The sequence below is a fragment of the Oncorhynchus nerka genome, linkage group LG19 (assembly GCF_034236695.1).
Source record: "Oncorhynchus nerka isolate Pitt River linkage group LG19, Oner_Uvic_2.0, whole genome shotgun sequence".
Lineage (NCBI taxonomy): Eukaryota > Metazoa > Chordata > Actinopteri > Salmoniformes > Salmonidae > Oncorhynchus > Oncorhynchus nerka.
The window spans coordinates 1,537,063-1,559,969 of NC_088414.1; the positions used below are offsets into that span (position 1 = coordinate 1,537,063).

The 22,907-nt window shown below is 43.6% G+C and overlaps 1 long non-coding RNA gene across 1 annotated transcript in view; it reads left to right on the forward strand.

Moving 5' to 3' along the window:
- The window catches only part of LOC115146974 (uncharacterized), a 30,530-nt gene continuing 7,623 nt past the window's right edge, over positions 1-22,907 (forward strand). Inside the window, exons 1-2 of the long non-coding RNA XR_003866242.2 lie at positions 1-176; positions 2,680-2,787. This is a non-coding gene — a long non-coding RNA (uncharacterized LOC115146974). The remainder of the gene's footprint in view (positions 177-2,679; positions 2,788-22,907) is intronic.

A 22,907-nucleotide genomic window follows, 5' to 3' on the forward strand; every position in this document is an offset into this window, starting at 1 on the left:
GCCGCTGTAGTATGATTCAATCTCAGTCCTGTATTGATGTTTTGCCTGTTTGTGTGTTCGTCGGAGGGCATAGCGGGATTTCGTATAAGCGTCCAGGTTAGAGTCTCCTTGAAAGCGACAGCTCTACCTTTTAGCTCAGTGCGGATTTTGCCTGTAATCCATGGCTTCTGGTTGGGGTATGTACATACGGTCACTGTGGGGATGACATCCTCGATGCACTTATTAATGAAGCCAGTGACTGATGTGGTGTACTCCTCAATGTCATCGGAAGAATCCCGGAACATATTCCAGTCCCTGCTAGCAAAACAGTCCTGTAGCTTATCATCTGCATCATCTGACCACTTCTGTATTGAGCGAGTCACTTGTGCTTCCTGGTTTAGTTTTTGCTTGTAAGCAGGAATCAGGAGGATATAATTATGGTCAGATTTGCCAAATGGAGGGAGAGCTTTGTACGTGTCTCTGTGTGTGGAGTAAAGGTGGTCTCGAGTTTTCTTTCCTCTGGTTGCGCATTTAACATGTTGGTAGCAATGAGGTAAAACGGATTTAAGTTTCCCTGCATTAAAGTTCCCGGCCACCAGGAGCGCCACCTCTGGATGAGCATTTTCCTGTTTACTTATGACCTTATACAGCTCGTTGAGTGCGGTTTTAGTGCCAACATCAGTTTGTGATGGTAAATAGACAGCCATGATTACTATAGATGAGAACTATCTTGGTAAATAGTGTGGTCTACAGCTTATCATGAGATACTCTACCTCGGGCGAGCAAATACCGCCTACCAAATAGGGCTGTATACCACCCCTACCTTGTCACAACATAACCGATTGGCTCAAATGCACTAAGAAGGAAAGAAATGCCACAAGTTAACTTTTAACAAGCCACACCTGTTAACTGAAATGCATTCCAGGTAGTCACCTGATCATCGGATCAGGTGGTCATCAGGTAGTCATGAAACTGGTTGAGAGAATGCCAAGAGTGTGCAAAGCTCTCATCAAGGCAAAGGGTGGCTACTTTGAAGAATCTCAAATATAAAATATATTTTGATTTGTTTAACACTTTTTGGGTTACTACATGATTCCATATGTGTTATTTCATAGTTTTGATGTCTTCAATATTGTTCTACAATGTAGAAAACAGTAAAAAATTAAAGAAAAACCCTGTAATGAGTATGTGTGTCCAAACTTTGGACTGGTACTGTATTTTAGAGGGATCATGCAGACACAATGATTATTTCCTTTCTTTTTTTTCTTTCTAGGCTGACACGGACAGCATTTAATTATCTTTCTCGGAATCACGAGTCTAACATAGTGCAGCATTAGAAGTAGGAGCAGAAGTTGATACAGGATCAGATCGTTTTAAAACCCCGTAACGGTTAAAGTTAGGAGTGGGGATATGGTAATCTGACCCTGTGGTTAAGGCAAAGGAAACTCTAGCTATTGGGACACAGCTGATATGCCTTGACAAGACTTGACTAGTCTCAACATCTACTCTTCAGGCTCCTCCCCCGAAGATGATACACCACATATCTCTGTCGATCAGACCTTCATGGTGCCCAAAAAGGAGATCAGCATGGTTTCTGATTACGGGAAGTGAAAATGTTCCCAGGTACTCCACACCTATGATGTGTCTATAGGCTCAATTCTTAACCCCTATAGCCCCCAGGGTTTAGGTCTATTGCTAGGGTCTTGGAGACACCCACTACAGGGACTCCCTAGCCTTGTCCAGTAAGACACCCCCTTTTAAGTTTTCCATTGTAAAATGTTTTCCATGTCTTCCTTTGCATACCCTAAAGAACGCAACCCAGATAATCAGCATGCCTCAGTTTATGTTCATGTAGATAAGTCTTTATTATCCCAACCGAGTAAACAAATGGTACGGGAAACCTGTGGCAACATTGCAATCTCTCAGGTCCTCCAGAGTACTGACTTGCCATTGTCTCTCTCTTTTTCTCTCTGTGTGTGTGAAGGCGTACACTGATTACATAGGATTCATTCTGATGCTGAACAAATGAGTGAAGGGGAAGAACACACACACTACTATTGTGCCGCCTTCTCGTGAGTTATTGAGTTGTTTGAGAGGTGAAGGGCATCTGCAGCCATAGCGAAGCTGTCTATCAATCAGTGTGAAGATGGGCAATGCCCCCCTCTATAAAGGGTCCTTTCCATCATCAGGTTGACAGAGGGAGAAATGGGGAGAATGGGATCATATTAAGCCACAATGCCTTTGGCTGTTGTTGGTGAGCAAACAACCATTCGAGTTTTGGAAAAGTGTTCACACCCTTTGTGTTCTTTTCACATTTCTTGGCCACGACTGGTGTCAATACATGGTGAAAGCACCTTAGGCAGCGATTACAGCTTTAAGTCTTTTTGGATAGGTCTCCATTAACTTTGCATGTCACCTCAATAATAATTGCCCACCCTTCTTGGCAAAATTGCTGAAGTGCTAATAAGAATCAAACATACCAAAAGAAAAAGAGTTAAATGTCAGGAGGGTTTGTTTTGGGGTTTTATGTGTTTATGTTCTCATTTCAACCCATAGAGAAGCTTCTGGGGTTTTATGTGTTTATGTTCTCATTTCAACCCATAGAGAAGCTTCTGGGGTTTTATGTGTTTATGTTCTCATTTCAACCCATAGAGAAGCTTCTGGGGTTTTATGTGTTTATGTTCTCATTTCAACCCATAGAGCTGGCTTTGTTGGAGACTCTGGACCAGTCGATAGATGAGACCCCTCCTGCAGACCAGCTCTCTCGCTTGGGCGACAAGGCCTATTGTGCCTGGTACTCTCAACCAGGTAAGTACACACACACACGGACACAGACACACACACACCCATGCACACACAGAGAAAGAAAAATAATATAAAGACTACCTTCGTCTTCAGTGTTTTTTGCATAAGTGGGAAGCACACAGGTTCCTTGGATAATGTACATTGAGACAGGGAGTTTGCCTTATTTCTAGCTCTTCAGCATAGAAAGAATACACACACACACACACACACAGGGTTTATCCTATCCACAATAATAAAATATGAATTTAAATTGTTTGTGTGTGTTGAAGATTTTGTTGTGGTATGTGGTCGTTTTGCCTTTAGTTAAATACGGTGATTGTAAGTCGCTCTGAGTTTCTGCTATATGTATTGTGTGTGTGTGTGAAGGAAGCAGAGGCCCTGGTTGCAGCAGTCTTCCCAGAAAACAAGGCTGCTGCAACTCCAGAGATAGCTGTGTATTTGAAGGAGGCGGCGGGCACCAGGATATAATTTTTACTCCATGATAACCCCCTTATTGTGGTGACTGTCACAGGGAATATCAGATTCTGTGCTAAACAAACAGGCCTAGGCTAGCGCAGAATCAGCACAATGGACAGCGCAGTGGAGCAATTGCCCGTAAATCTGACCAGTAGGCCACCATGCCAGTGTTTTCCACAAGTCCATGGAGTAGCCAGCCAAATAGAAAAAGTAGCTAGACCGGCTCCCCCGGGCTAGGGAGGTCCCCCCGGCGAATAAGCTCTATTTTGGTGGCCTCTGGTAGACTCCAATGCTGGAATGTATTTTCAACTAGCAACTATCAGGACATGAAACTGATCACGTATTCACACTTTTACAGTGTTAGTTTCATCCGCTGTTGTTACAAGATTATTTAAGAGGCATTTTCTCAGCTTTCTGCGACACAGGTAGGATTGAAGGCCGAAGCAGGTGTTAAACATGGGCTTTACTACACAGAAAGCAGCAGTTGATTACTACATTGTCAACACTTTGATTAAATCAGTAGACATATATCAATATCTTTAATGATGCCATGTAAATATGATTAGCTTCTAAAACAATTCAATCTGTTTTCTTTTATCATATTTTGAACCGAAGTGAGGCTGTCTGTCCACTTGCTTAACTATTGTTCCCGCAGTGAGGTGGATTGACCATCTTCATAGAATGTTTTCATAATATTATCTGCAGATAATGGCTAAAAAGCCTACCCGTAAGCATAATAGGGAGCTAAATGAACAGCTCTTAACGATGCAATTTGCTACTGACGAGTCACTCACTTTAATGTGTCACCGTCTGGCAAGTTCCTTATGTACATCATGTCGAAAATAAAAACGAGCTCTTTAGTTTACTTGTCCGGATGCGATGCCACGGACATATAATTACGTTGTATGATTTATGAATGGTAAGGATATATGAGATCAACTTTATCCAATCAGTTCAACACCTTTTTATAAATCTAGTCAAGCTTGCACACATCAGCCCGCTTGGGCTAGTTGGCCAAAAATCTGAACAGATTTTCTACTGGCACGGACATTGTGTAGTTCTTAAATGCATTGGGGTCATATGTTGGCATGCTTTCTCTATGTATTTAGCTATTAATAGGCTACTTTTGGTTATTATAATATGTATAAAAAAATCAGTGTAATATAATTTAGCAAAGCAAGACATTACTCTATTCTTTAGAATTGCATTGTTTCTAAAGTATGTCATTGTCAGAAGATTTGAAAATGGGACGCTGACCCTTTAAGACAGGCATTCCAAAATAGATATCAACATGGCTACAGTAGGCTAGCCAAGATGAACTCTAGGTGTCTTTTTGTAGATTATCAACAGTAGCCAATATATTGCTAGTCTGTTAACTATTGAACGTTTACTTTTGGAAATGACTTTCCCTAAAATAAATAGGCTCAGCGAGTAGATTGATGGGCACTTCTTTTTGCTCTGAACAACTTGCGTGTGCTGTGCGAAGGCATCAACTCATGTACTGCTCGAGAAGTTATGACTTGCGGGAGCGTGTGTTAAATGAACGGCCAATCATATTGCTCAAGAACAAATCATATGACATACGAGTGTAGTCTTTGGTGGTTTTCAGTTGTAGACTGCGACCAAGCAGGTAAATGTTGAACTGGAAAGAAAAAGTGACCGCTGGCCCAACTGACACATGTTTTTACTGACCCCGAGCCATTAACCCGATAGCCTATTGTTTTCTGGCACATTCATTTATTTTCTAAGTGGATTTTGACTCATCGTTACCACATTATATGTATGGGATGTGGAAATTCATGCTCCCTCCCTCAGTGTAACTGAAATTTGACCGCAAACACCGAGAGGCGGGACAATACAGTAGACTGTCAAACCAGCAGCGTTTCCCTGTCATCGCTCACTTTGTGACTGACAGACTCCAATCCTATCAATAGATTGCTAGAAGATGCATGTCGTTCAGTCTAGCCGGAGAGGGCTCTGCAGACCTTTTTTCTGACTAGCGAATTGAAAAGTAGCCTAGTTCATTTAAGTGGAAAAAGTAACCGGCTGAAAAAGTGTCTGTAATCGGCCGTATGGCGGCGCTGGTGGAAAACACTGCCATGCCCCCACTTTTGTAAGCGTAGTGTCGTGAAACAATGTTGTGGACACTGTGTATTAGCCGTTTTGTGATTAGCAACAGTTTATATTTGAGCCTCTGTCAGAGATTTTAATGTGAGATGGAGGTTGCATCGAGCGGTCGTGTGTAGCCTGCAATTACTGTAGCCTAAGAAAATCATGCAAAAAGCATAAGGCAGGAATCATCAAATATATGTTTTTCTTGAGTGAGTGGTCAGAGGGATGGAACATAATTACAAATCATTTGTAAACTGCAAAATGACCTCAAGAAGCCCAGACAGCTAAATTATTATGTTTTAGTTAAATATTTTAAAACCTTGCTTACATTTTGTATGTGATCATATGTTATGCATGGAAATACAATGCATTTGGAAAGTATTCAGACCTCTTGACTTTTTCCACATTTTTTACTTTACAACATTATTTCAAAATTGATTAAATATATGTTTCCCTCAAATCTACACACAACACCCTACGATGACAAAGCAAAAACAGGTTTTTCTAGTTTTTTGCAACCCCCCCCTAAAACCCCTAAAATAACACATTTACATAAGTATTCAGACCCTTTACTGAGTACTTCGTTGAACCCCTTTAGCAGCGATTACAGCCTCTAGTCTTCTTGGGTATGACTCTACAAGCTTGGCACACCTGTATTTGGAGAGTTTCTCTCATTCTCCTCTGCAGATCCTCTCAAGCTCTGTCAGGTTGGATTGGGAGTGTTGCTGCACAACTATTTTCAGGTTTCTCCAGAGATGTTCGATCGGGTTCAAGCCTAGGCTCTGGCTGGGCCACTCAAGGACATTCAGAGACTTGTCCCGAATCCACTCCTGCGTTGTCTTGGCTGTGTGCTTAGTGTTCCTGAGCACTCTGGTGCAGGTTTTCATCAAGGATCTCTCTATACTTTGCTCCGTTCATCTTTCCCTCGATCCTGACTAGTCTCCCAGTCCCTGCCGCTGAAAAACATCCCCACAGCATGATGATGCCACCATCATGCTTCACCGTAGGGATTAGGGTCCTTTAGGTGCCTTTCAGCAAACTCCAAGTGGGCTGTCATGTGCCTTTTACTGAGGAGTGGCTTCCGTCTGGCCACTCTACTATAAAGGCCTGATTGGTGGAGTGATGCAGAGATGGTTGTCCTTCTGGAAGGTTCTCCCATCTCCACAGAGAAACTCTGGAGCTCTGTCAGAGTGATCATCAGGTTCTTGGTCACCTCCCTGGCCAAGGCCCTTTTCCCCGATTGCTCAGTTTGGCCGGGCGGCCAATTCTAGGAAGAGTCTTAGTAGTTCCAAACTTCCTCCATTTAAGAATGATGGAGGCCACTGTGTTCCTGGAGACCTTCAGTCTGCAGATATTTTTTGGTACCCCCCCCAGATCTCTGCCTCAAAACGTCCTTTCGGAGCTCTACGGACAATTTCTTTGACCTTGTGGCTTGGTTTTTGCTGACATGCTGTCAACTGTGGGACCTTATATAGGCAGGTGTGTGCCTTTTATAAATCCAATGGAAACAGGATGCACCTGAACTCAATTTCGAGTCTCATAGCATAAGGTATTTCTGTTTCTTATTTTGTATAAATGTACAAACATTTCTAAAAATCTGTTTTTGCTTTGACGTTATGGGGTATTGTGTGTAGATTGATGAGGGAATCATTTGTATTCAATCAATTTCAGAATAAGCCTGTAAGGTAACAAAGTGGAAAAAGTCAGGGGGTCTGAATACTTTCTGATTGCACTGTACTTTGGAACAGATTTTCAAAATTAAAATCTGTTGGAGCTGATTGGCTGGTGTTTCGACAGTAAATAACGAAATATAAAAACATATACATTTTGCCTAGAAAATGTTGCGGGGTCAAATGGCCCTGCTTTCTATTGGGGATTTTATGTTGAGTAAATATGGCAGGTTGCTAGCGTTGTGATGACTGGTCTAATGTATGAATGAAGCCAGAGAGGTGATATGTCGCTCGTGCATATTTTATATTTTTGCATCTCAGCTAATTTACCCTCATCTTTCTTTCTTGGCATATCCTCTCACCAGTTGTGATGTGTTCAAGGGATTCTTTGGGAGGGTAGGCTATAGCCATGTTTTTTTGCTCTGATCTAGGCCTACTTGCTGTTTACAATAGAACGGGAACCCGTCAAATGCAGCGCTTTGAATTCATGCCGACTTTGTGTAAGTAAATAGGTCTACGATAAGCAACAACAGCACACACACACTCAACGTAAATGATTGATTATGCAGAAAGCAGAGAAGGATGCAGAGAAGCCTGATTTTAGACTTTGTATAGCATTTAACATTTCACGTCTCGCTGTTCATATAAATAAAAGCTAGACAGTCAAAACATATATATATATAATTTAGCAGTATTGATTTTGTTATGTTTAAGCAAAATAACACAGCATTAGCCATAAAAAAATGCATAGAATTGCAGGAAATTAGCTTTAAAACTCCAAAAAAAAAATGTAGAATTGCAGGAAATTGGCTTAAAAATGCAAAAATGTCTCTATACCGCCAAGACGGGAAACTCAATTCAACCGCACCGACAGGCCGAACCAAACCCATTAACACGCCCCCTGCCATACCCACCACCTAAGCCCCTTTTTGATCCCGAAAGAAACCTGTTTTATCACGTCACAAAGCTGCACTTGCTGTCTTCTTCTGCTGTCTCTGCAAGATCAGAGCTCTCAGGGTAGATGATCAGTTGGCCATCATTTTTAAGGTGTTTGGCAGGTGAGGCCGGCACTGTTTCATGTGTGTGTTTGTCCTGCATGGCTAAGTTTTCTGGAGCTGCACCAACCCCATGCCGGCCACATCAATACTGAGCCCCACCCGATCAGGACAGGTTATTCTCTGGAACCTGACCCACCCGCATACAGTTGTTCCGAGAGCCGATCCACTATCCGCCATTTAACATACATTTTTTAAATGTTTTTTCATGACTCCAGAGTAGTAGACTTTATTATTATTATAATGATTAGTATTATTCTTTCATTTATATTAAAGTTTTATATATATATTTACTTAACTTTTATTAAACAAGTCAGTTAAGAACAAATTCTTGTTTAGCCTATCCCGGCCAAACCCTAACATCCATACCCCGTTCAAAAGCACTTCAATCTTTTGTCTTGTCCATCTTGGCTGCTCCAAGATGCCGCTGGCGGAGAAGAGGTATTCGGAGTGGACTTCTAGTACGACTCAGGATGCATGCACACCATCCATCGCTTCCGAGTATATTACTCGCTAATGTTCAGTCTCTGGACAATAAAGTGGACGAGCTCCATGCGAGAATCTCCTTCCAGAGAGACATCTGTAACATACTCTGTTTCACGGAATCATGGCTATTTTGGGATATACTGTCCCCATCCATACAGCCAGCTGGGTTCACAGTACAATGCGCAGACAGGAATAAAGAACTCTCCGGGAAGAAGAAAGGTAGGGGTGTATTTTTCATGATTAATCATTGGTGTGATTGTGATAACGTACAGAAACTCAAGACCTTTTGTTCACCCGACCTAGAATACCTCACAATGCCATACATATTATCTCCCAAGATAATTATCTTTATTAGTCATATTCCCCCTCAAGCCGATACCATGACGGCTCTCAAGGAACTACACTGGAAATTCTACAAATATGAGGAAAATGCTACTGATGTTCTATCAACACATTTACTGTAGTACTCTCACTGCTAAAACACTGGACCACTGTTACCCCCAACTTCCGGGATACCTAAAAAGCCCTCCCACGCCCTCCATTCGGCAAATCAGATCATGACTCCATTACAACGCTGGTCTGACCAATTGAAATGTGACTGTGACTATTAAACCCTAATCAGAAAACGTGGATAGATGGCAGCATTCGCGCAAAACTGAAAAGCGCAAATCACAGCATTTAACCATGGCAAGGTGACTGGGAATATGGTTGAATACAAAGTGCAGTTTAATGATCAAATCAAACAGGAAAAACGTCAGTATAGAGACAAAGTGGAGTCGCAATTCAACGGCTCAGGCACGAGACGTATGTGGCAGGGCCTACAGACCATCATGGATTATAAAAGATAAACCAGACACGTCGCGGACACCAACATCCTGCACCCGGACAAGCTAAACACCACCTTCGCCCGCTTTGAGGATAACACAGTGCCCCTGACATGGCCCGCTACCAAGGACTGTGGTCTCTCGTTTTCTGTGGCCGATGTGAGTAAGACATTTAAACGTGTTAACCCTCACAAGGCTGCCAGCTCAGATGGCATCCCTAGCCGCCTCCTCAGAGCATGCACAGACCAGCTGGCTGGACTGTTCACGGACATATTCAATCTCTCCCTATCCCAGTCTGCTGTCCCTACTTTCTTCAAGATGTCCACCATTGTTCCTGAACCCAAGAAAGCAAAGTTACCTGAACTAAATGAATATTGCCCGTAGCACTACCTTCTGCCATCATGAAGTGCTGTGAGAGGCTAGTTAAGGAGCATATCACCTCTGCCTTACCTGACACCCTAGACCCACTCCAATTTGCATACCGCCCCAATAGATCCACAGACAATACAATCGCCATCGCACTGCACACAGCCCTATTCCACCTGGACAAGTGGAATACCTATGTAAGAATGCTGTTCATTGAATATAGCTCAGCCTTTCGGCAGCATACCCTCTGTACCCTCCATGTTCATCATTAAGCTTTGGGCCCTGGGTCTAAACCCCGCCCTCAGCAACTGGGTCCTGAACTTCCTGTCGGGCCGCCCTCAGATGGTGAAGGTAGAAAATAACACCTCTACTTCACTGATCCTTAACACAAGGGCCCCACAGGGATGTGTGTTCAGCCCCCTCCTGTACTTCCTGTTCACCCATGACTGCGTGGCCACCCATGCCTCCAACTCAATTATCAAGTTTGCAGAAAACACAATTATCAAGTTTGCAGAAAACACAACAGTTGTAGGCCTGATTACCAACAATGATGAGACAGCCTACAGGGAGGAAGTGAGGGCCCTGGCGGAGAGGTGCCAGGAAAATACCTTCTCCCTCAACTTCAACAAAATGAAGGAGCTGATCGTGGACTTCAGGAAACAGCAGAGAGAGCACCACCTTATCCACATTGAGGGGACCGCAGATTCAAGTTCCTCAGCGTACACATCACAGATGATCTGAAATGGTCCACCCACACAGACAGTGTGGTGAAGAAGGCGCAACAGCGTCTCAGCAGGCTGTCGAAATTCGGTTTGGCCCTTATCACTCCCACAAACTTTTACAGATGCACAATTGAGAGCATCCTGTTGGGCTGTATCACTGCCTGGTACGGCAACTGCACTGCTCGCACCTGCAGGGCTCTCCAGAGGCTGGTTCTGTCTGATTTTGGAGTGGATTTAACAGGTGACATCAACAATGGATCATTGGATTCACCTGGTCAGGTTATGTCACGTTTCTAATGTTCTGTACACTGTGTATATTTACATTTAGATCTGTTTTGCCTTTTAGTAGACACACAACTGACAATGTATTCATCTTAAAGGGGCAGTGCAGTGATTTTCTTTCTTTATGATATTTACACACTGAGGTTGAAATAACATTCTGAAATTGTGAAAAGGGTAAAGCCCTTTTTGTGTTTGAAAAGAAATGCATGGAATTTAGCCTGTTCAGGTGGGATGGAACTTCATGTGTTCTGATTATAATCGACCAATGACTGTTCATCTAGGCTCTAGCCTGTTACTCCTACCCACTACTTTTTCGAACATTCTGTTAAAAATCGCGCAACATTTCAGCACCCTGCTACTCATGCCAGGAATATAGTATATGCATATGATTAGTATGTGTGGATAGAAAACACTCAGACGTTTATAAAACTGGTTAAATCACGGCTGTGACTATAACAGAACGTGCGTTTCATCGAAAAGTGCAGGAAAATCTGATCACTGAAAATGGAAAAATATATCCATGCGCCACTTCAACCCATTGATAAAGGTGAACCACATTTAATTGGGGCCGAGGTTGCAATACCTTCAGCTTCCACACGATGTCAACAGTCTTGTCATTTGCCTACTATTTGTTTCTTGGTCAAACAGACGCAAGGCAGCGCAGTTCTTCCGGTCTCCGACCGGATATTTTGGTTGAGATTTACCCGGACATTATTTCCAGACGTACAACTATAGAATATACATCGCCTCGTGATCAATTTGATCGCTTATTAACGTTTACTAATACCTAAAGTTGCATTACAAAAGTATTTCGAAGTGTTTTGTGAAAGTTTATAGTCGACTTTTTTAATTAAAAAAAATGACGTTACGTTATAAAACGCTATTTTTTTCCTTGATCACAGTCTTCATAGATCGATATCTAGGCTATATATGGACCAATTTAGTCGGGAAAAAAAAGACCCAATAGTGATGTTTATGGGACATCTAGGAGTGCCAACAAAGAAGATGGTCAAAGGTAATGAATGTTTTATATTTTATTTGTGCGTTTTGTGTAGCGCCGACTATGCTAATTATTTTTGTTTACGTCCCTTGCGGGTCTTTTGGGGTGTTACATGCTATCAGATAATAGCTTCTCATGCTTTCGCCGAAAAGCATTTTAAAAATCTGACTGGATTCACAACGAGTGTAGCTTTAATTCACTACCCTGCATGTGTATTTTAATGAACGTTTGAGTTTTAACTAGTACTATTAGCATTTAGCGTAGCGCATTTGCATTTCCAGATGTCTAGATGGGACGCCTGCGTGTCAGGTAGGAGCAAGAGGCTAGACCAGTGATGGGTAACTGGCGGCCTGCGCCCAACTTTTGTAGGCCCGCGGGACTGATTAAAAAAATGAAAAGGGTACTCAATTTGCTGTTGAGAGTTAAAATAATAGAATGCCCAAGGTGCCATTTTGAAATTGTCGTGCGTCAGCAGTCACACAATTAGCCTATGTCAGCTATTTTTATGTATTTTTTGTTAAGTTAGTCCAGCGGCCAGCTATCTAAACTTGTAGTAAGGATAATCGAATTACGGACCAGGGTGGGGCCCATTGATCATCCGTTGTCATATTAAAAACTGCAAACATTTGCCTCCACCCTAAGGCAAAATGAGTAGAATTGCATGAAATAATGTATAAAATTGCACAATCTTCTCTCTGCCCCATGGAAAAATGTGTAGAACTTCAGGAAATTATTTGAAACGTTTTTTTCTTCTCCTCGCTGTCACGAGGGGGGTTGCAAAAATGTTTTGCTCGCAAGGTGGAGGGTATGGATGTGTGTGTTCAGACCCACAAGCCACTGCGGTCCCTCATGATGAGTTGGCCTCAACCCTCATCAAAGTTGCCCATCCCTGCTCTAGACCATTATATCAGCCAATCAGGGCTGTGTATGTAAATGTCTTCACATTTGTTTAGTAAATTATTTTAATTAAATAAACACACGGTGATGATTAAAACAATGTATTACAAAGACTGCATGAGGGCTTTAAGGTAGCTAGCTACAACAACCACATCTCACAGTCATAGTGAGTCAAACTTTCTTCAATAAAGCAGCTACCAGCAAAAGTCAGTGCTCGTATGAAAAGGCAAGTGTTAGTGCAAGAAAGGTATTGACTGATTTCTGTATGCTACCGACAAGACACACACACAATACCTTATATCCAGCCTTTTTATTTAACCTTTAACCTTTATTTAATTAGGGAAGTCAGTTAAGAACAAATTCTTATTTACAATGACGCCTACCCCGGCCAAACCCTAACCCGGATGACGCTTGGCCAATTGTGTGCCGCCCTATGGGACTCCCAATCACGGCCGGTTGTGATACAGCCTGGAATCAAACCAGGGTCTGTAGTGATGCCTCTAGCACTGAGATGCAGTGCCTTAGACCACTGCGCCACTCGGGAGCCAGGAAACCTGACCAAAAGAGTCAAGGGTGTGTGGGGTAGAGTGGAGGAGAGAGGGGAGTTTGATTTTGAGACTGTGGAAGAAAAGGAATGGGAGGAAAGTAGGGAAGGAGGTACAGCTATGTCCTGTTCCTCCCCCCGAATGACAGGCTGAGCCAAGAAATGATGCTGCAGCTGTGCTTAGGGGGCCTCCCTCTCTCGCTCCCTCTTTCTGTCGGTACTCTCTCTTTCTGTTTCTTTCTCTCTGTCCTGCTCTTTCTTTCTCTCCATCTTTCTGTCGGTACTCTGTCTCGCTGTCAGTCTGTGTGTGTTGGTCTCTCTTTCTCTCCATCTTTCTGTCGGTACTCTCTCTTTCTGTCAGTCTGTGTGTGTTGGTCACTCTTTCTCTCCATCTTTCTGTCGGTACTCTCTCTTTCTGTCAGTCTGTGTGTGTTGGTCTCTCTTTCTCTCCATCTTTCTGTCGGTACTCTCTCTTTCTGTCAGTCTGTGTGTGTTGTTCCCTCTCCTTTTCTTTTTTCTCCGTCGGTTGTTCTGACTCAGTTTCCCAGAGCCAAGGGGAGGAGAAAGGAAAGGGAGGGGGAAGAGGGCTGCAGGGAGAGGGGGAGAAGAAGTGGAAGGCCCTGCCTCAGACTGAATCCTTTACTGAATCCAATCTTACTATCATTCCCTATCTGTCTCTTCTTTGTCTCCCTCTTACTTTCCTGTGAAGAGGCTGAATATGTTCGTTTGTCAGTGTGTGTGTATGTGTTGTGTTGTTTATATGCACGTCTCTTATGTCTTCTCAGTTCTACAGCTCTGCAGTCTTTTTTTAATGGATTTGTGAATGTACACATTCCACTCTTTTCTTTCTCTCCCTCTTTTGCATTTGTATGCCTGTGTTATTTGACCTTTTTGTCTAACTCGACCACTGTTTCACACATACTATTTGTATGCTTACGTATTTTGTCTCTTACTACTCACATGCTCTCACGCACACTGCACTCTCTCTTCCATGCTCACACACTGGTCACTTTCATAATGTTTACATACTGTTTTTCCCACTTTATATTTATATACTGCATTCTAGTCGAGGCTCATCCTATACCGCTGTACACACCCTTCTATTCATTTTGGTATTTGGTATTTGATTACTATCCCCAGTAGCTGTTGCAAAAGCAGCAGCTACTCTTCTTGGGGTCCACACAAAACATGACATAACACAGAACATTAATAGACAAGAACAGCTCAAGGACAGCACTACATATGTTTTTCTTTTAAAAGGCACACGTAGCCTACATATCAATGCATACACACAAACCATCTAGGTCCAATAGGGGAGAGGCGTTGTGCCGCGAGGTGTTTATCTGCTTTTTGAAAGCAGGTTTGCTGTTTTATTTGAGCAATATGAAATCAAATCAAATCTAATCAAATTGTATTTGTCACATACACATGGTTAGCAGATGTTAGTGCGAGTGTAGCGAAAAGCTTGTTTATGAGATGGAGGTTTCATGCAGTAAGGGCTCTATATAATACTGTACGCTTCGTTGAATTAGTTCTGAATTTGGGGACTGTGAAAAGACCCCTGGTGGCATGTCTGGTGGGGTAAGTGTGTGTGTCAGAGCTGTGTGTAAGTTGACTATGAAAAGACCCCTGGTGGCATGTCTGGTGGGGTAGGTATGTGTGTGTCAGAGCTGTGTGTAAGTTGACTATGAAAAGACCCCTGGTGGCATGTCTGGTGGGGTAGGTATGTGTGTGTCAGAGCTGTGTGTAAGTTGACTATGAAAACAATTTGGAATTTTCAACACATTCATATTTCTTATAAATAGGAAGAAGTGACACAGTCAGTCTATCCTCAACTGTTACCCAAAAGAGACTGGCATGCACAGGATTAATAAACTATCCATACTGTCTATTCACACCATTATATACTATTTCTTCAGAAGGTATTCAAAACCTTAATTAACCCTTGACTTATTCCACATTCTGTTGTTACAGCCTGAATTCAAAATGGATGAAAAAAATATCACAAAAAAGGCCATGATGGCAGTGAAATCATGTTTTTAGACATTTTTGCACATTTATTGAAAATGAATTAAATGAATTATAAAAATATCTCATTTACATAAGTATTCACACCCCTGAGTCAATACTTTGTATAATCACTTTTGGCAGTGATTACAGCTGTGAGTCTTTCTGGGTAAGTCTCTAAGAGCGATTACAGCTGTGAGTCTTTCTGGGTAAGTCTCTAAGAGCGATTACAGCTGTGAGTCTTTCTGGGTAAGTCTCTAAGAGCGATTACAGCTGTGTGTCTTTCTGGGTAAGTCTCTAAGAGCGATTACAGCTGTGTGTCTTTCTGGGTAAGTCTCTAAGAGCGATTACAGCTGTGAGTCTTTCTGGGTAAGTCTCTAAGAGCGATTACAGCTGTGAGTCTTTCTGGGTAAGTCTCTAAGAGCTTTCCACACCTGGATTGTGCAACATTTGCAACAATCTTTTCAAAATGTTTCAAGCTCTATCAAATTGATTGTTGAGGATTGCTAAACAACTATTATCAAATACACAAAAATATAAATGCAATGTAAAGTGTTGGTCCCATGTTTCATTAGCTGAAATAAACGATTCCAGAAAATGTCATGAGCACAAAAAGCTTATTTCTTTGAAATGTTGTGCCCACATTTGTTTACATCCCTGTTAGTGAGCATTTCAGGCATGGCATATCAAGAAGTTGATTAAACAGCATGATCATTACACAGGTGCACCTTGTGCTGGGTACAATAAAAGGCCACTCTAAAATGTGCAGTTTTGTCACACAACACAATGCCACAGATGTCTCAAGTTTTGAGGGAGGGTGCAATTGGCATGTTGAATGCAGGAATGTCCACCAGACCTGTTGCAAGAATTGAATGTTAATTTCCCTACCATAAGCCGCCTTGGTCATTTTAGAGAATTTGGCAGTACGTCCAACCAGCCTCACTGTAACGGTTTTCTGTATGTGAAGGAGAGTCAGACCAAAATGCGGCGTGGCTATTGCGATCCATGTTTAATGAAACAAAGTGAACACGAATCAAATACAAAAACAATAAACGTACCACGAAAACCGAAACAGCCTAATACTGGTGCAAAGTAACACAGAGACAGGAACAATCACCCACAAACACACAGTGAAACCCAGGCTACCTAAGTATGATTCTCAATCAGAGACAACTAATGACACCTGCCTCTGATTGAGAACCATACTAGGCCGAAACATAGAAATTCCCAAAACCTAGAAAAACAAACATAGACTGCCCACCCAACTCACGCCCTGACCATACTAAATAAATACAAAAGAAAGGAAATAAAGGTCAGAACGTGACACTCACAAACACAGACCATGTGTATGGCGTCAGTTTTTGCAGCATTACTTTGGTGCATTTTGGCAAACAGGATGTTTTGGAATATTTATATTCTGTACAAGGTTCCTTTTCACTCTGTAAATTAGGTTAGTATTGTGTTGTAACTACTATGTTGCTGATGCATCCTTAGTTTTCTCCTATCACAGCCGTTAAACTCTGTGAAAAAAATGGCGTGTTTTATTGTGCACATTTTTTTTTACAATCTTGGTCTCATCGCTGCAACTCCCCAATGAGTTGTGCTACTTCTTAACACACTGCTCACTTAACCCAGAAGCCAGCCTCCTCAATGTGTCAAAGGAAACACATTCAACTGACACCCAAGGTCAGCTTGCAGGCACCCAGCCTGCCACAAGGAGTCACTAGAGCGCAATGAGCCAAGGAAAGCCCCTTGGCCAAACTCTCCCCTAACCCCTCCCCTGTCCGTTGTCCTATGGGGCTCCCAGTAACAGGATCGAAACCCCAGGCCGTAGTGGCGCCACTCAGGAGGCTCAACTCTGTAACCGTTTTAAAATCGCCATTGACCTCATGGTGAAATCCCTGAGCGGTTTCCTTCCTCTCCGGCAACTGGGTTAGGAAGGACGGCCATGTCTTTGTTGTGACTGGGTGTATTGATACAACATCCTAAGTGTAATTAATAACTTCACCATGATCTAAGAGATATTCAATGTCTTCTTTTTTGTTGTTGTTGACCCATCTAGCAATAGGTGCCTTTCTTTGCATTGGAAAACCTCGCTGGTCTTTGTGGTTTAATCTGTGTTTGAAATCCCCTGCTCGACAGAGGGACCTTACAACTCATTTTATGTGTGGGGTACAGAGATGAGGTAGTCATTCAAAAATCACGTTAGACTATTGCACACAGAGTGAGTCCATATAACTTATGTGACTTGTTAAGCACATTTTATTTAGGTTGCCATAACAAAGGGTTTGAATACTTATAGACTCAAGACATTCCAGTGACGCAGCGGTCTAAGGCACTACAGTCCCTGGTTCGATTCTAGGCTGTATCACATCCGGCCGTGATTGGGAGTCCCATAGGGCGGCCCACAATTGGCCCAGCGTCGTCCAGGTTTGGCTGGGGTAGGCTGTCATTGTAAATAAGAATTTGTTCTTAAACTGACTTGACTAGTTAAATAAAGGTTAAGTTAAAATAATATTGCAGATAGATTTTAACTTCCATCAATCTAATTGTCTGCATCACTTCCAATCCCCCATATATTTTTTTGCAAATATATATTTATTTATTTATTGTATTTTTTTTCCAAATATATTTTCTTTTGTTACCCTCCAACCCTACCACCCCTCCCCATTTATGTTTATGTTTATGTTCCGGACTCTGGCATTTCTTATTTTCATTAATCTTGGGGATTTGTGTTTATTGTGTTGTATTGTTAGGTATTAGTGTTGGAGCTAGCGACATAAGCATTTCGCTGCACCTGTGATGACATCTGCAAAATATGTGGACACAAACAATAAAATTTGATTTGACACGCACATATAGACACACACGCTCTTACATAGTCTCAGCCTCTCTCTGGGAGGTTGTGTGTAGTGTACTAAGCTCACATGAGTCATTTCCTTCCCCACATGCTGTTGTGAATCACTCTTTCCCCCAAGGGACCCTTGCTCGACCCCATCCCTTTCTCCCTCCCCCTCTCTCCTTCTCCCTTCCCTCTGGAAAGTCTGGTGTAGTGTCTCTCTCTTGTGTGCATGGGGGAGTGAATGGGGGAGCTGTGGAGGAAGTGTCCAGACACTACCACTACATCCATTAATTCATTTATTTCAAGGGCCTCCCATTCATTCAAGGGCCTCTCTCTCTCTCTCCCCATCTCTCTTTCTTCTCTTAGGGCAAATATAAGGACATGCACACGCACATACACACAAGGCAATTCACTCTCCTCACTGGCACCCCAAAAGGTATGAGATAGACAGTGGGACAACTGTTGACCTGCCTACCATAAGGTCATAATATCTAAGGCCTATGTCTTCCATTAAACTCTTATTATTTTATTTATCTCTCTTTCCAGATGAAAATGGGTCCATATGCTGAGCACTCCAATCAGCTGTGGAACATCAGTGCTGTCTCCAACTGTTCCAAAACCGAATGTTGGGGAGGTAGCGTAGCCTAGTGGTTAGATCGTTGGACTAGTAACCAGAAAGGTTGCAAGATCGAATCCCTGAGCTGACAAGGTACATAAGTCTGTTGTTCTGAACAAAGCAGTTAACCCACTGGCCGTCACTGTTCCAAAGTCAACCAGAGCCTGATCTGAATGTACAAGGCAGAGCTAAGACTACACACACCCACAGAGTGAAAACACTCTTAAGGTGCACTTTGTAAGATGATGACATTTTAACATGGAAGCTAAATAACTTTATGCTCGCTTCGAGGCAAGCAACACTGAAGCATGCATGAGAGCATCAGCTGTTCCGGATGACTGTGTGATCATGCTCTCCATAGCCGATGTGAGTAAGACCTTTAAACAGGTCAACATTCATACGGATTACCAGGACGTGAACTCCGACCACGTGCTGACCTAACAAGTGTATTCACTGACATTTTCAACCTGTCTCTGACTGAGAATTTAATATCAACATGTTTCAAGCAGTCCCTGTAACCAAGAACACTAAGGTAACCTGCCTAAATGACTCCCGACCCGTAGCACTCACGTCTGTAGCCATGAAGTGCTTTGAAAGTGTGGTCATGGCTCACATCAACACCATAATCCCAGAAACCCTAGACCAACTACAATTTGCATACCGCCCCAACAGATCAACACCTCCCTCTGCAACTGGATCCTGGACTTCCTGAAGGGCCGTCCCCAGGTGGTAAGAGTAGGTAACAACACATCTGCCTTGCTGATCCTCAACATGGGGGCCCTCAGGGGTTCGTGTTCAGTCCCCTTCTGTACTCCCTGTTCACCCATGACTCCAACACCATCATTAAGTTTGCCGACAACATAAGAGATGATTGTTACTACAGGAAAAGGAGGACCGAGCACACTCCCATTCTCATCGACGGGGCTGTAGTGGAGCAGATTGAGAGCTTCAAGCTCCTTAGTGTCCACGTCACCAACAAACTATCACGTTCCAAACACACCTAGACAGTCGTGAAGAGGGCACAACAAAACCTATTCCCTCTCAGGAGACTGAAAAGATTTGCCGTGGGTCCTCAGATCCTCAAAAAGTTCAACAGCTGCACCATCGAGAGCATCATGACTGATTGCATCACTGCCTGGTATGGCAACTGCTCAACCTCTGACCAAAGGCACTACAGAGGGTAGTGCGTACTGCCCAGTACATCACTGGGGCCAAGCTTCCTGCCATCGAGGGCCTCTATACCAGGCAGTGTCAGAGGAAGAACCTAAAAATGGTCAAAGACTCCAGCCACCCTAAGCATAGACTGTTCTCTCTGCTACCACACGGCAAGCGCTACCGGAGCGGCTTCATAACAGATTCTACCCTCAAGCCATAAGACTCCTGAAACAGCTAGTCAAATGGCTACCCGGGCTATTTTCATTCCTCTCCCCCTCTTTTACGCTGCTACTACTCTCTGGTTATTATCTATGCATAGTCACTTTAACTCTACCTACATGTACATATTACCTCAATTACCTTGACTAACATGTGCCCCTGCACATTGACTCTGTACTGGTACCCCCTGTATATAGCCTCCACATTGACTCTGTACTGGTACCCCCTGTATATAGCCTCCACATTGACTCTGTACTGGTACCCCCTGTATATAGCCTCCACATTGACTCTGTACTGGTACCCCCTGTATATAGCCTCCACATTGACTCTGTACCGGTACCCCCTGTATATAGCCTCCACATTGACTCTGTACTGGTACCCCCTGTATATAGCCTCCACATTGACTCTGTACTGGTACCCCCTGTATATAGCCTCCACATTGACTCTGTACTGGTACCCCCTGTATATAGCCTCCACATTGACTCTGTACCGGTGACCCTGTATATAGCCTCCACATTGACTCTGTACCGGTACCCCTGTATATAGCCTCCACATTGACTCTGTACCGGTACCCCCTGTATATAGCCTCCACATTGACTCTGTACCGGTACCCCTGTATATAGCCTCCACATTGACTCTGTACCGGTACCCCCTGTATATAGCCTCCACATTGACTCTGTACCGGTACCCCCTGTATATAGCCTCCACATTGACTCTGTACCGGTACCCCTGTATATAGCCTCCACATTGACTCTGTACTGGTACCCCTGTATATAGCCTCCACATTGACTCTGTACCGGTACCCCCTGTATATAGCCTCCACATTGACTCTGTACTGGTACCCCTGTATATAGCCTCCACATTGACTCTGTACTGGTACCCCTGTATATAGCCTCCACATTGACTCTGTACTGGTACCCCTGTATATAGCCTCCACATTGACTCTGTACCGGTACCCCCTGTATATAGCCTTCACATTGACTCTGTACTGGTACCCCTGTATATAGCCTTCACATTGACTCTGTACCGGTACCCCCTGTATATAGCCTCCACATTGACTCTGTACTGGTACCCCTGTATATAGCCTTCACATTGACTCTGTACCGGTACCCCTGTATATAGCCTCCACATTGACTCTGTACTGGTACCCCCTGTATATAGCCTTCACATTGACTCTGTACCGGTACCCCCTGTATATAGCCTCCACATTGACTCTGTACTGGTACCCCCTGTATATAGCCTTCACATTGACTCTGTACCGGTACCCCCTGTATATAGCCTCCACATTGACTCTGTACTGGTACCCCTGTATATAGCCTTCACATTGACTCTGTACCGGTACCCCCTGTATATAGCCTCCACATTGACTCTGTACCGGTACCCCTGTATATAGCCTTCACATTGACTCTGTACCGGTACCCCTGTATATAGCCTCCACATTGACTCTGTACCGGTACACCCTGTATATAGCCTCCACATTGACTCTGTACCGGTACCCCCTGTATATAGCCTCCACATTGACTCTGTACCGGTACCCCCTGTATATAGCCTCCACATTGACTCTGTACCGGTACCCCCTGTATATAGCCTCCACATTGACTCTGTACTGGTACCCCCCTGTATATAGCCTCCACATTGACTCTGTACCGGTACCCCCTGTATATAGTCTCCACATTGACTCTGTACCGGTACCCCCTGTATATAGCCTCCACATTGACTCTGTACCGGTACCCCCTGTATATAGCCTCCACATTGACTCCGTACCGGTACCCCCTGTATATAGCCTCCACATTGACTCCGTACCGGTACCCCCTGTATATAGCCTCCACATTGACTCTGTACCGGTACCCCCTGTATATAGCCTCCACATTGACTCTGTACTGGTACCCCCTGTATATACCCTCCACATTGACTCTGTACTGGTACCCTGTAGATAGCCTCCACATTGACTCTGTACCGGTACCCCCTGTATATAGCCTCCACATTGACTCTGTACCGGTACCCCCTGTATATAGCCTCCACATTGACTCTGTACCGGTACCCCCTGTATATAGCCTCCACATTGACTCTGTACTGGTACCCCCTGTATATAGTCTCCACATTGACTCTGTACCGGTACCCCTGTATATAGCCTCCACATTGACTCTGTACCTGTACCCCCTGTATATAGCCTCCACATTGACTCTGTACTGGTACCCCTGTATATAGCCTCCACATTGACTCTGTACCGGTACCCCCTGTATATAGCCTCCACATTGACTCTGCACCGGTACCCCTGTATATAGCCTCCACATTGACTCCGTACCGGTACCCCCTGTATATAGCCTCCACATTGACTCTGTACCGGTACCCCCCTGTATATAGCCTCCACATTGACTCTGTACTGGTACCCCCCTGTATATAGTCTCCACATTGACTCTGTACCGGTACCCCCCTGTATATAGCCTCCACATTGACTCTGTACCTGTACCCCTGTATATAGCCTCCACATTGACTCTGTACTGGTACCCCTGTATATAGCCTCCACATTGACTCTGTACCGGTGCCCCCTGTATATAGCCTCCACATTGACTCTGTACCGGTACCCCCTGTATATAGCCTCCACATTGACTCTGTACCGGTACCCCCCTGTATATAGCCTTCACATTGACTCTGTACCGGTACCCCCTGTATATAGCCTCCACATTGACTCTGTACTGGTACCCCCTGTATATACCCTCCACATTGACTCTGTACTGGTACCCTGTAGATAGCCTCCACATTGACTCTGTACCGGTACCCCCTGTATATAGCCTCCACATTGACTCTGTACCGGTACCCCCTGTATATAGCCTCCACATTGACTCTGTACCGGTACCCCCTGTATATAG